Source organism: Mustela erminea, chromosome Y, assembly GCF_009829155.1.
Source record: "Mustela erminea isolate mMusErm1 chromosome Y, mMusErm1.Pri, whole genome shotgun sequence".
Taxonomy (NCBI): Eukaryota; Metazoa; Chordata; class Mammalia; order Carnivora; family Mustelidae; genus Mustela; species Mustela erminea.
This window is the reverse complement of record NC_045636.1, coordinates 2,139,024-2,151,193: the sequence shown is the minus strand read 5'-3', so window position 1 is coordinate 2,151,193 and position 12,170 is coordinate 2,139,024.

Sequence of the window (12,170 nt, the reverse complement as noted above, 5' to 3'; positions counted from 1 at the left end):
TGTCAGTTGTCTTTTGTATTTGTTAACTGTTTCTTTTGCTGTTCAAAAGCTTTGATCTTGATGAAATCCCAATAGTTCTTTTTTATCCTTGTTTCCCTTGCCTTTGGTGATGTCCATAGGAAGAAATTCCTGTGGCTGAGGTCAAAGAGGTTGCTGCTTGTGTTCTTCTTAAGGATTTTGATGGATTCCTTTATCACAATGAGGTCTTCACCCATTTTTAGTCTCTTTTAGTGTGTGGTGTAAGGAAATGTTTCAATTTCATTTTTCTGCAAGTGGCTGTCCAATTTTCCCAACACCATTTGTTGAAGAGGCTCTCTTTTTTTCCTTTGTACATTCTTTCCTGCTTTGTTGAAGATTAGTTGAACATAGAGTTGAGAATCTATTCCTGGGCTCTCTATTCTGTTCTATTGATCTATGTGTCTGCTTTTGTGCCAGTACCATACTGCCTTGATGATGACGGCATTTTTAAAATTTTTTTTTAAATTTCTTTTGAGTGTAACAGTATTGATTGTTTTTGTACCACACCCAGTGCTCCATGCAATCTGTGCCCTCCCTAATACCCACCATCTGGTTCCCCCAACCTTCACCCTCGCCCCTTCAAAACTCTCAGGTTGTTTTTCAGAGTCCATAGTCTCTCATGGTTCACCTCCCATTACAATTTCCCTCAACTTCCTTCTCCTCTCCATTTCCCCTTGTCCTCCATGTTATTTGTCTGCTCCACAAATACGTGAAACCATATGAAAATTGACTCTCTCTGCTTGACTTATTTCACTCAGCATAATCTCTTCCAGTCCCAGCCATGTTTCTACAAAAGTTGGGTAGTCATCCTTTCTGATGGAGGCATAATACTCCATAGTGTATATGGGCTACATCTTCCTTATCCTTTCGTCCGTTGAAGGGCATCTTGCTTCTTTCCACAGTTTGGTGACTGTGGCCATTGCTGCTATAAACATTGGGGTACAGATGGCCCTTCTTTTCACTACATCTGTATCTTTGGGGGAAAATACCCAGTAGTGCAATTACAGGGTCATAGGGAAGCTCTATTTTTAATTTCTTGAGGAATCTCCACACTGTTCTCCAAAGAGGCTGCACCAACTTGAATTCCCACCAACAATGTAAGAGGGTTCCTTTTCTACACATCCTCTCCAATACATGTTGTTTCCTGTCTTGCTAATTTTGGCCATTCTAACTTGTGTAAGGTGATATCTCAATGTGGTTTTCATTTGAATCTCCCTGATGGCTAGTGATGATGAACATTTTTTCATGTGTCTGATAGCCATTTGTATTTCTTCATTGGAGAATTGTTTATATCTTCTTCCCATTTTTATTATGATTATCTGTTTTGTGCGTATTGACTTTGAGGAGTTCTTTATAGATTCTGGATATCAACCTTTTGTCTGTACTGTCATTTGCAAATATCTTCTCCCAGTCTGTGGGCTGCCTCTTTGTTTTGTTGACTGTTTCCTTTGCTGTGCAGAAGATTTTGATCTTGATGACGTCCCAAGAGTTCATTTTCACTTTTTTTTTCTTTGCTTTTGGAGACATATCTTGAAAGAAGTTTCTGTGGCTAATATCGTAGAGTTTACTGCCTATTTTCTTCTCTAGGATTCTGATGGATTCCTGTCTCACGATGAGGTCTTTTATCAATTTCGAGTTTATCTTTGTATATGGTGTAAGAGCATGGTTGACTTTTATTCTTCTAAATATAGTTGTCCAGAACTGCTCCTGGTTTTGTTGATTTTTTCTATTGTTTTTTGTTTGTTTGTTTGTTTCTATTTCATTGATTTCTGCTCTGATCTTTATTATTTATCTTTTCCTGCTGGGTTTAGGCATTCGTTTGTTGTTTTCTCCAGCTCATTTATATGTAGGGTTAGGTTATGTGTTGGATACCTTTCTTGTATGTTGAGAAAAGCTTGAAACGCTATATATTTTCCTCTCAAGAATGCATTTGCTGTATCCCACAGATTTTGAACCGTTGTATTTTCATTATAATTTGTTTCCATAAATTTTCTCCATTCTTCTTTAATTTCCTGGTTGACCCATTTATCAGTAGAAGGATTCTGTTTAGTCTTCATGTATTTGGATTCTTTCCATATTTCCTCTTGTGATTGAGTTCTAGCTTCAGAGCATTGTGGCGTGAAAATGTGCAGGGAATGATCCCATCTTCTGATACCAGTTGAGACCTGATTTATGACCAAGTATGTGGTCTATTCTGGAGAACATTCTATGTGCACTAGGGAAGAATGTATATTCTCTTGGTTTGGGATGCAATGTTCTGAATATATCTGTGATGTCCATCTGGTCAGGGTGTCATTTAAGACCTTTTTTCATTGTTGATTTTTGCTTGGATAGTCTGCATTTCAGTGGAGGAGTGTTAAAATCCCCTTCTATTATTTTATGATTGTTGATGTGTTTCTTTGATTTTGTTATTAATTGGTTTATAGAGTTGGCTGCTCCCATGTTAGGGGCATAGATATTTAACATTGTTAGATCTTCTTGTTGGAAAGACCCTTTGAACTTGATATAGTGTTCTTCCTCATCTCTTATTATTATTACAATTTTTGGCTTAAAATCTAATTTATCTGATATAAAGATTGCCACCACAGCTTTCTTCTGATGTCCATTAACATGGTAAATTATTTTCCACTCCCTCACTTTAAATCTGAATATGTCTTTGGGTCTAAAATGAGTTCCTTGTAGGCAGCATATTGATGGGTTTTCTTTTTTTATCCATTCTGATACCCTGTGTCTTTTGATTGAGGCATTTAGCCCATTTACATACAGGGTAACTATTGAGGGATATGAATTTAGTGGCGTTTTATTGCCTATAAGGTGACTGTTACTGTATATGGTCTCTATTCCTATCTGATATACTACTTTTAGAGTCTCTCTTAGCTTGATAGGACCCTTTTCAATATTTCCTGTAGACCTCGTTTGGTGTTTGCAAATTCCTTCAGTTTTTGTTTTTTCTGGAAAATTTTTATCTCTCCTTCTATTTTCATTGATAGCCTAGCTGGACATAATATTCTTGGCTGCATGTTTTTCTCTTTTAGTGCTCTAAATATATTATGTCAGTTCTTTCTGGCCTGCCAGGTCTGTGGATAAATCTGCTGCCAATCTAATATTCTTACCACTGTATGTTACAGACTTCTTGTCCTGGGCTGCTTTCAGGATTTTCTCTTTGTTGCTAAGAATTGTAAATTTTACTATTAGGTGACAGGCTGTGGACCTATTCTTATAGATTTTTAGGGGGGTTCTCTGCAATTCCTGGATTTTGATGCTTGTTCCGTCTGCCATATTAGGGATATTCTCCACATTAATTATCTTCAATATACCTCTGCTCCCCTCTTTCTTTCTTCTTCTGGAATCTCAATTATTCTAATGTTGTTTCATCCTATGGTGTCACTTATCTCTCAAATTCTCCCCTCGTGTCCAGTATCTGTTTTTCTCTCTTTTGCTGAGCTTCTGACTTTTCTGTCATTTGGTCTTCCATATCACTAATTCTTTCTTCTGCCTCATTTATTCTAGCAGTAAGAGTCTCCATTTTTTATTTCACCTCATTAATAACTTTATTTTATTTTAACTTGTTTAGATTTTAGTTCTTTTATTTCTTCAGAATGGGCTCTTATCTCTCTGGAGAGGTTTTCTCTTATATCATCCATGTCTTTTTCAAGCCTGGCTAGAACGTTTAGAATCACCATTCTGAACTCTAGATCTGATATATTAGCAATGTCCATATTGATTTGGTCCTTATCTTTGGTACTTCCTCTTGTTCTATATTTATTTATTTATTTATTTATTTATTTATTTATTTATTTATTTTGGTGAGCTTTTCTGCCTTGTCATTTTATCCAGATAAGAATATATGAAGGAGCAAGTAAAATACTAAAAGGATGGCAGAACTCCAGGAAAATGTGCTTTAACCAAATCAGGAGAGATCCCAAATCATGGCGGTGGGGAGAAAGGTGATAAAAAGAAAGTCAGAAAAAAAAATTAAAAATTAAAAAAAAAATAAAGAAAAAAATATACAGAAGAAAAAAACATATATATGTATATGAATATATGTATATGTGCATATGTATATATATATATTTGAATATATATATATTTGACTTGTTAGTATAACAGTGTCACCCACTTAATTTGGGGAGTATTTTGTTTTCTTAGAAGAAACTACATCCCAATATTTTAAGTAATGAAAAACATATATAAGGATAAACACAATGAATGCATGGAATATGCCAATAAAGATGAAAAAAAATCAAAAAGGAGTTGATAAAGGACTTTGGTTGGGAGAATAAAGAAAACGAAAATGTAGAGACATTGCTCGGGCTGGAGACTAGAACAAGCCTGGAGCTAGATTTAGGGTATATTTTGATGTATTAAAAGAAGTTTTACCCCAAAATTTTTAGAACAAAATCCTTATGTGTTCACAAAAAATAAATACAATGAAAGATAAAATAGGACTATAATAATGAGGTTTCAAAAGATTATTATTTTTATGAAAGGTATTGTTAATATTAACTGTTAAAAATGGTAAAAGAGGAAAAGATTAAAAAGTAGCTGAAGAAGAAAATAAAATTAAAGAAAATTAATTTACTGCAAGACTAAAAAATCATGGGGAGAAAGCCATGAATTCCATGCTTTGCTTTCTCCTCCTCTGGAATACTGCTGTTCCCCTTGGTAAATGAACTTGATCTTGACTGGATTTCTTGTTGACTTTTGGGGGAGGGGCCTGTTGTAGTGATTCTCAAGTGTCTTTTCCTGAGGAGGAATTGCACCACTCTTACCAGGAACAGGCTAAGTAATCCACTCGGGTTCACTTTCGGAGCTTTTGTTCCCTGAAATTTTTCCGTAGAGTTCTGGAGGAGAGGAATGAAAATGGCAGCCTCCAAATCTCTAGTCTGGAGGAGCCGAGAGCTCAGGGCTCCAAACCTCAGTGTAGTCTCAGAGAAAGCACTCAATCACTCTCATCTCCTTGGCCTCTGGCCACGCTTGGAGAAAAGTCTTCAAACACTACCTCTCCCTAGCCTCTGGCCATGCTCCAAACCACCTACCCTGTGACAAATCATCTGTCTCTGGCACAAAGGTCCACCTTGAGCCTCCAAACCACACAGATCCCTGAGTTCTTCCAGGGGTGTCTCCCCAGACCTTGTGGGGACCCCACTCACAGAACATGGCCTGTGAAATGGATTATGGTTCATTTAACCCAGAGTTCAGAGCTCACTCCTTGACTTTGTCTCTGAGTCTGGCTTCCCTGCTCTAAAACCTGTGAGTTCTGTGACACGCAGACACCCCCAGTTCTTCTGTGACCCTGGTCTCACAGTGAACACCGGCATCCATGCCATATACATGTCTGGAGTCTTAAACAGCAAGGGCACATGTTCCTCTAGCATCTTCATAAATTATTCAAAAAGGCCTCCCAATCATCAAAACTGACCAAGCACCAAGGGCAGACTATACACCCTTTAATCTTAGACCCATGATGGACTAATCTATTTGGAGCCCACATGACCAAGTGTAGAGCATGTTGGAAGAGACCCATGACCCAAGTGAAGCCATCTGAAAGGCTTTTATGCCAATTTCAGGAAGACAATGTGTATCCACAAAATGTTGCATTGAAGAGAATGCAACTGTCTACGAACCCTGAGCATTACCATAGGGCGGTGCAGCTTCCTTCTGTGGAACTGAATGGATATGTTGCAGCACAAGCCTGCCTTAACACTCTAATTTCCATCCCCCAAATATTGTCTTGCAATAACAAAACACTGCATGTTGGGGAAGATGGGCATGTTCTAATGGAACCAGGAGAGGATGAACAATATAAGAACAAAGGGCCATTGCAGCGGGACAGACAGTTGAATGCTACAGGTTGATGAGGAGATGCAGGAAGATGAAAAAGAGGAGAATGAACAGTGAAGCTCAGAGCGAAGGTGTGGTATTTAGAATGGTAGGAAGTGCTCTGTATCTGGCTGCATTCCATAAGGACATAGATCCAAATAAAGAAACCATCCTCTGGCCCCAGTAAATCCTTGTAAACTTTTTTTTTTTTTCAAACGATGTGCATGCATGTATATGACAGAGAGAGCCAGAGAGATTACAATCAGGGGGAGAGCTGGAGTGGGAGAAGAGCCAATGAACATGGGGTCATGAGCTCTGCTGAAGGCCGCTTCTGAACAGCTGGAGACACCCTGGTACCCAATCTTTGCCTTCTTAATACCTCATTGTTCTAGACAAGAACCACTGTCATTGTTCAGAAATGCAGGGGATATGGATTTTGGCTTGGGCTGGTGTTGCTTGCTCTATCTGACCTGCTTTGAGAGATGGTATAGCTTGTCGTCTTGAAGTCAGTGATTTGGCTATGGACACACTATTCTCCCACGCATATTTGGGTAAAGAGAATTCCTCCATTGCTAGCATTTTCAGGGGGAATGACACTATGTCTTGTGTTTTTCTGCTTCTATTGATGGTGATGGGTGTCCTCTGTGCTTCTGAATCTGGATCTCTGTTTCTACCCCCAGATGAGTGATGTTTTCAGCTCTCATTTCTGAAAGAAATATTTGGCCCTCTTCTTTATCTCTTGTAGGTCTCCTACAATAAACATCTTTTTACATTCTTTGGAGTCAATGATTTCCCTAAGTCCATTCTCATGTTCTATCATTAATTCTCTGTTTTGCTTTGCTTCCTCATTTTCCAGTATTTGTCTTCCAGGTAGCTAATTTGATCCTCTGTTTCTGCCAGCTTACTGTAATTTGCATCCAGCCTACTATCAATAATTTCATGAAGGATTCCTTTTTTTCTTAACTACTTTTATCTCTGTTGCCTGAGACTCCTTGCTGTCTTCTATGATTCTCTGATGTACACTGGGTATCCTGGCTGCTGCTTTAAAACCTCCATCGGGCATGATACATGTATATATTTCACTATGATTGCCTGGTTATGATAATTTCTTGTTCTTTTTCCTTGGGATAAATTGATTCTTCCATTTTAGTGTAGGTCTTGGTACTTGATACTAGGTACCTTATTTAGGCCTCTGTCTTCTTCTCTGTATTCAAATAGCCCATTATATTTTCTACTCTGAGGTTAATTTCTTTAGGAAGTAGAGATCAAAAGTGCCCAAGGGCTGGCCCTGGAGGGAGTCTTGGCTGTGTGTTGCATTCCCTTTCCTGTTGTGTTGTGGCTCTCCTCTGTCATTTCTCCAGTCATCTGCAGAGTCTGTCCTTGCCTGCCATTTGGAGTGCTTGGTGTATGGATGGAATATGGTGAGGATTAGCTTGGTGGGATCTGGTGTGCCTGTGAAAGGAGACATTCAACCAAGTCAACAGAACTAAGGCCTGCAGGATGCTATGGTCAGGGGAGAAGATGTGGGCAGGGCTTTCTTCTAGTCCCCGATGGGAGGGTGTATTCTCCTGGACTGAGGAAGGCAGTCCCCACCAGTTTTCCATGTTTGAGACTTCGAGTTTGCAGGTTAGGAAGCTAATGTGATCACAGCCTTGTCTTTGGCCGGTAGCTGGGTCTTCATGCTGGTGGTGGGAGAGCCCAGTGTTTTTTTGCCCCCATCAAAGCATCTCCACAGACACTGCCTATCATGGATTCATTGCAAGAACAAAGAGTCTTCCCACTGTGCCACCAGGTATTGTCTATGATCATATTTCTAGGCTGTCTACACCTGGTTGCTTGCTGGGGTCCTCTCCAGGAAAAAAGACAGTGTTCTCTGGAGTTTATGTCTGCAAAGCCTACTGATCCTAATATCTCTAGGCCTTAAGACACTTTGTTGTAAGAACTCATGTCATTCAGTCACTCTTCTTTTCACAGTAAATGGCTATGGGGAAACATTCAACTTGTGGGTTCCCAATGTGCTCCTCTCTCCTGTGCCTTAGTCTTTGGCCATGGATCCCCTCTGTTGGTGCCCTCTGAAGCACCAACAGCTCACTCTTCCTCTAAGCCATGTCTCCACCCTTCTCCCATAGTCCTGCAACTTTTTCTCTCTTTTTCTGTGCAGTTTGATTTGTAGGCTTAAGGACAATTTCTGCCATTTGCGGTTGTGTTCATGGCTGAAGACAAGCCTGGACTTCCAAAACACTTCCACCATATCACTGTCCTCAAATGCCCAGCGACTCTTACTTAGCCATAAACAAGAATTAATTCTTGCCACTTGAGACATGTGGCAGGGAGCTGGAAAGCATAAGTCTACGTCAGAACTTTCAGTTACAGAAAGACAAATAGCTTATGATTTCACTCATTCATGGAAGTAAAGAAGCATGTGAAAAGCAAGAAAACAGGGACAAATTATAAGACTCTATCTGTGGCACACAAAATTCTGTGTTTGTTAGAAAGCAGGTTAGTGAGAATATGAGTTTATAAACGGGCACTAAAGAGATATTTGTTGTAGGAAATGTGGCTGAAAGGGATGTAACATGAGTTTCCAGTACATTTGAAGTTGAATTATTATCCAAAAAAGAGCAGCTTCATATCTCTTGAAATTTTATTAAAAGCATTATGTGAAACTCACACACACACACACACACACACACACACACACACACACACAGGAGACACACAAAAGATAGAAAGCAAGTGAGGAATCACACTATAGGAAAGAAACACCAAGGAAAACACCATAAAGAAAAAAGGACAGTAGTCCTTGGGGTGCCTAGGTGGCTCAGTGGGTTAAAGCCTCTGCCTTCGGCCCATGTCATGATCCCAGGATCCTGGAAGCCCCACATCAGGCTCTCTGTTCAGCAGGGAGCCTGCTTGCTCCTCTCTCTCTGCCTGCCTCTCTGCCCACTTGTGATCTCTGTCTGTCAAATAAATAAATAAAATCTTTTTAAAAAAAGCACAGAGAATCCAAGTCAGAAACCAACCAAAATGAAAAGTTAACTCCTTACCTATCAATAATTAATTAATGTATTCAGGATTAAATTCTCCTATCAACACAAACAGGGTGACCAAATGGGTAAAAGTTAAAAATTTTAAAAAAGGTCAAAAATGTCAAAAAGAAAAGAACAAAAACTAAACAATCTCAACATTCTGTTGGCCATAGGACATTTCTTTTGAGTTTAAAGATACACATAGCTTGATAGTGAAGGAATTGGACGATATAGGTTATGCAAATGGCAAGAAAAAGAGCAGAAGTAGTTCTGCCTATGTCAGATAGAGAGATTTTAAGAATCAATGAGATGAATGATAAGAAGAGGGTCCTTAGTCTTGATGGAGCATTAATGTATCAGAATGGAAGAATTGCTAATATATACACAACCAACATTGGTGTATTAAATATTTGAAGCATATTAAAAGAATTGAAGGGGGATAGGGACCGCATTCAAATACTGCTGGGGACTATGATGTCCACTTTCAGTACAGGACAGATCATCCAGATGTAAAGGTGGTAAGGAATAAGAGACATTATGGGTTCTCAAGACCACCTGAGCTTAGAGGAAACATTCATAAGATTGTGTCTCTCTGGACGAGAATAGAAGTTCTCCCAAGGGCAGAATTGTCTATCATAGATCCTCTGCTGGACTACAAATCCAGCAGTAATTATTATATGAAAATTCAAATCCTATATTGTATACTTATGACCACAATGGTATGAAAATGGAAAGAAATCCTTTATGAAAGGAAAACTCAGCCAGATACTAATAGGTGGAAAACACAACACACAACTGAACAAGCAATACACTAAAGAAAAAATCAAGAGGAAAATCAGAAAAGGAAAATAAAGAAACTTATGGTATGATGCCAAAATATTTTCTAGGGAAAGAATAGAGGCATAAAATGCGTATATGATCAAATATTAAAAAGCCCTAAGTAAATCAACCTAAGTTGACACAATATGGAACAAGAAAAAGAAGAAACTAAATCCAAAGGTTTCAGATAAAATGAAATAATACATATGATAATCAAAATAAAAGTAATACAAATAAACCAATAGAAAAATCAGTAGAATTCAAACATCAGTTTTGAAAACTTTAACAAGCTGGAGGAGCGACTACCTGGATAAATCAAGGAGAAAAACATACAGCTGAAATTATGAAAGAGAAAAGATGACATAGAAATTATGAAAGAGAAAACATGACAACTGATAAAAGGGAAAAATATAACGTTAAAGGCACACATTCACAATTATGCCAGCAAATCCAATAATTGAGAAAAAAGGATAAATTCCAAGACACATATCTGCTAACAACACTAGGTAATGAAAAATACAAAATCTGAACTCTCCAGTAGTAACTACAATGATTGAAGCAGTATTCAAACACCTCCCAACACAGGAAAAGCCAGGTCCAAATCGTTTTCCTGGTCAACACTTCTAGACATTTAATGAAGGCAATATCTGTTCTTCTCATCTATTCCAGAAGTAGAGGAGGAGGGAAGACTCTAATTAACATGGTCAAAAGACCAAATTCAGCTAAGGCCATTATATGAAATAAAGTACATACCATTTTAATAAGTAAAGATAATAAAAATATAATTCTTTCCTTTTCTCTTTCTTTCCCCATCTACTTGTTAAAGGGTCTATTTTTCTTTCTTTTTTTTTCTTTTTAATTTTTTTGTTATGTTCAAGGATCCAGCATATCATCCATCATACGTTTTTGAGAGAGTGTTCACTGATTCTTTAGTTTCATATATCACCCAGTGCTCATCACAATATATTTCACACCTCTTTAACACCCATTACCCAGTTCCCTCATTCCTCGCATGTCTGTCCCTTCTATAACCCTCAGCTTGGTTCCCAGAGTCCTGAGTATCTCCTGATTTGTCCTCCTCTCTGACTTCTTTCTCTTCAGTTTTCCCTTTCTTCTACTAATATACATGGTATTCCTTATGTGCCACATAAGAGTGAAGCCATATGATATTTCCCTTTGTCTGCTTGCCTTTCTCATTTAGCATAACCCAGTTCTGGTTATTCATGTCAATGCAAATATCGGGGGTTCATCCTCCCTGATGGCTGAGGAATACTCCATTGCCTACATGGACCACACCTTATTTATCCACTAGTTGGAAGTGCATCTCACCTCCTTCCACAATTCTGCTAGATTTGGCATTACAGGCCATCGATAAAGGCCTTTTCTTTCCTCTGAATAGACAGAGTTGTTCAACATGGCTATACCCATTACCACAGCCTTTGCAAAGGTGTTTAAGGTAAAATCAGTAGTGATATCCCTAATCCCTTATGAATGTTGAATAAAAAGACTAGGAGATGAGGGCACAGACAGCACAAGGCACCCATGCCCTAGCATTTTCTTTTGAAAAGTGACTTTCCTTCCTTTATTCATCACAGACCTATAGGGAAAAGAAGCTAAAAGGACTCTCTCCCACATATAATGACAAAACTTCCAGATAGTAATGATTCCCAAAAGGCCTCACTCTTACTTGAGATCTTTAGAAATTGTAAGGCAAATAGGAACACCTCACTCTTTCTGTAGAAATGTTTGCCTAAAGGATGGTATACAGAATGTCATTTTCTTTTCTCTTTGTGTAGAATGTGTATGTGGGAAATAAACACAAAAGGCAACCACAGTTCATCATCAGGTTAACAGGGCCCTCTTTCTATCCTTCCAGGGTCTCCTTCCTAAAGCTTCAGTACTCAAAGCTCATGAGAGAGGGACTAATGTTACAGTGAAAGCAGCTTCAGTGATGTCACAAATCTCTGAGGTCATAACAACCTTTCCTCCCCAAACCACACCTAATTTCTACACTAGGCTGGAGAAGTGATTAGAGGATCACATCCCTCCCAAACTGCTGCAGCTGCTAGGGCATTTCACCAAGGCAATTTATGAAGCAAGACGGTGTCATCTTCTCCATGGCTGAATTTGCATTCCTTGGTTGTGACTGTCACCACCAGCCCTCTGGATTCCTGAGAAGGGCAAGAATCCACAAATCCATCTTACCCACGACATGTCAGGAAACACTCAGGGGTACCCAGTAAAGTGAGGAACTCTAAGCCCAACACATGTGCATGGTCCTCCCACCCGATCAGGCCACTTCTGACCCGAGGAAAACTCACAGTGAACTTTCCACAGTGAACATCCACAACTATGCCAAAGACATGTCTTGAGTCTTAAACAGCAAGGACTAGCGTTCCCCTAGCATCTTCAGAAATCATGCCAAAAAGGCCTCTCAACCTTCAAACCTGACCAAGCACTAAATGCAGACCCCACATCCTG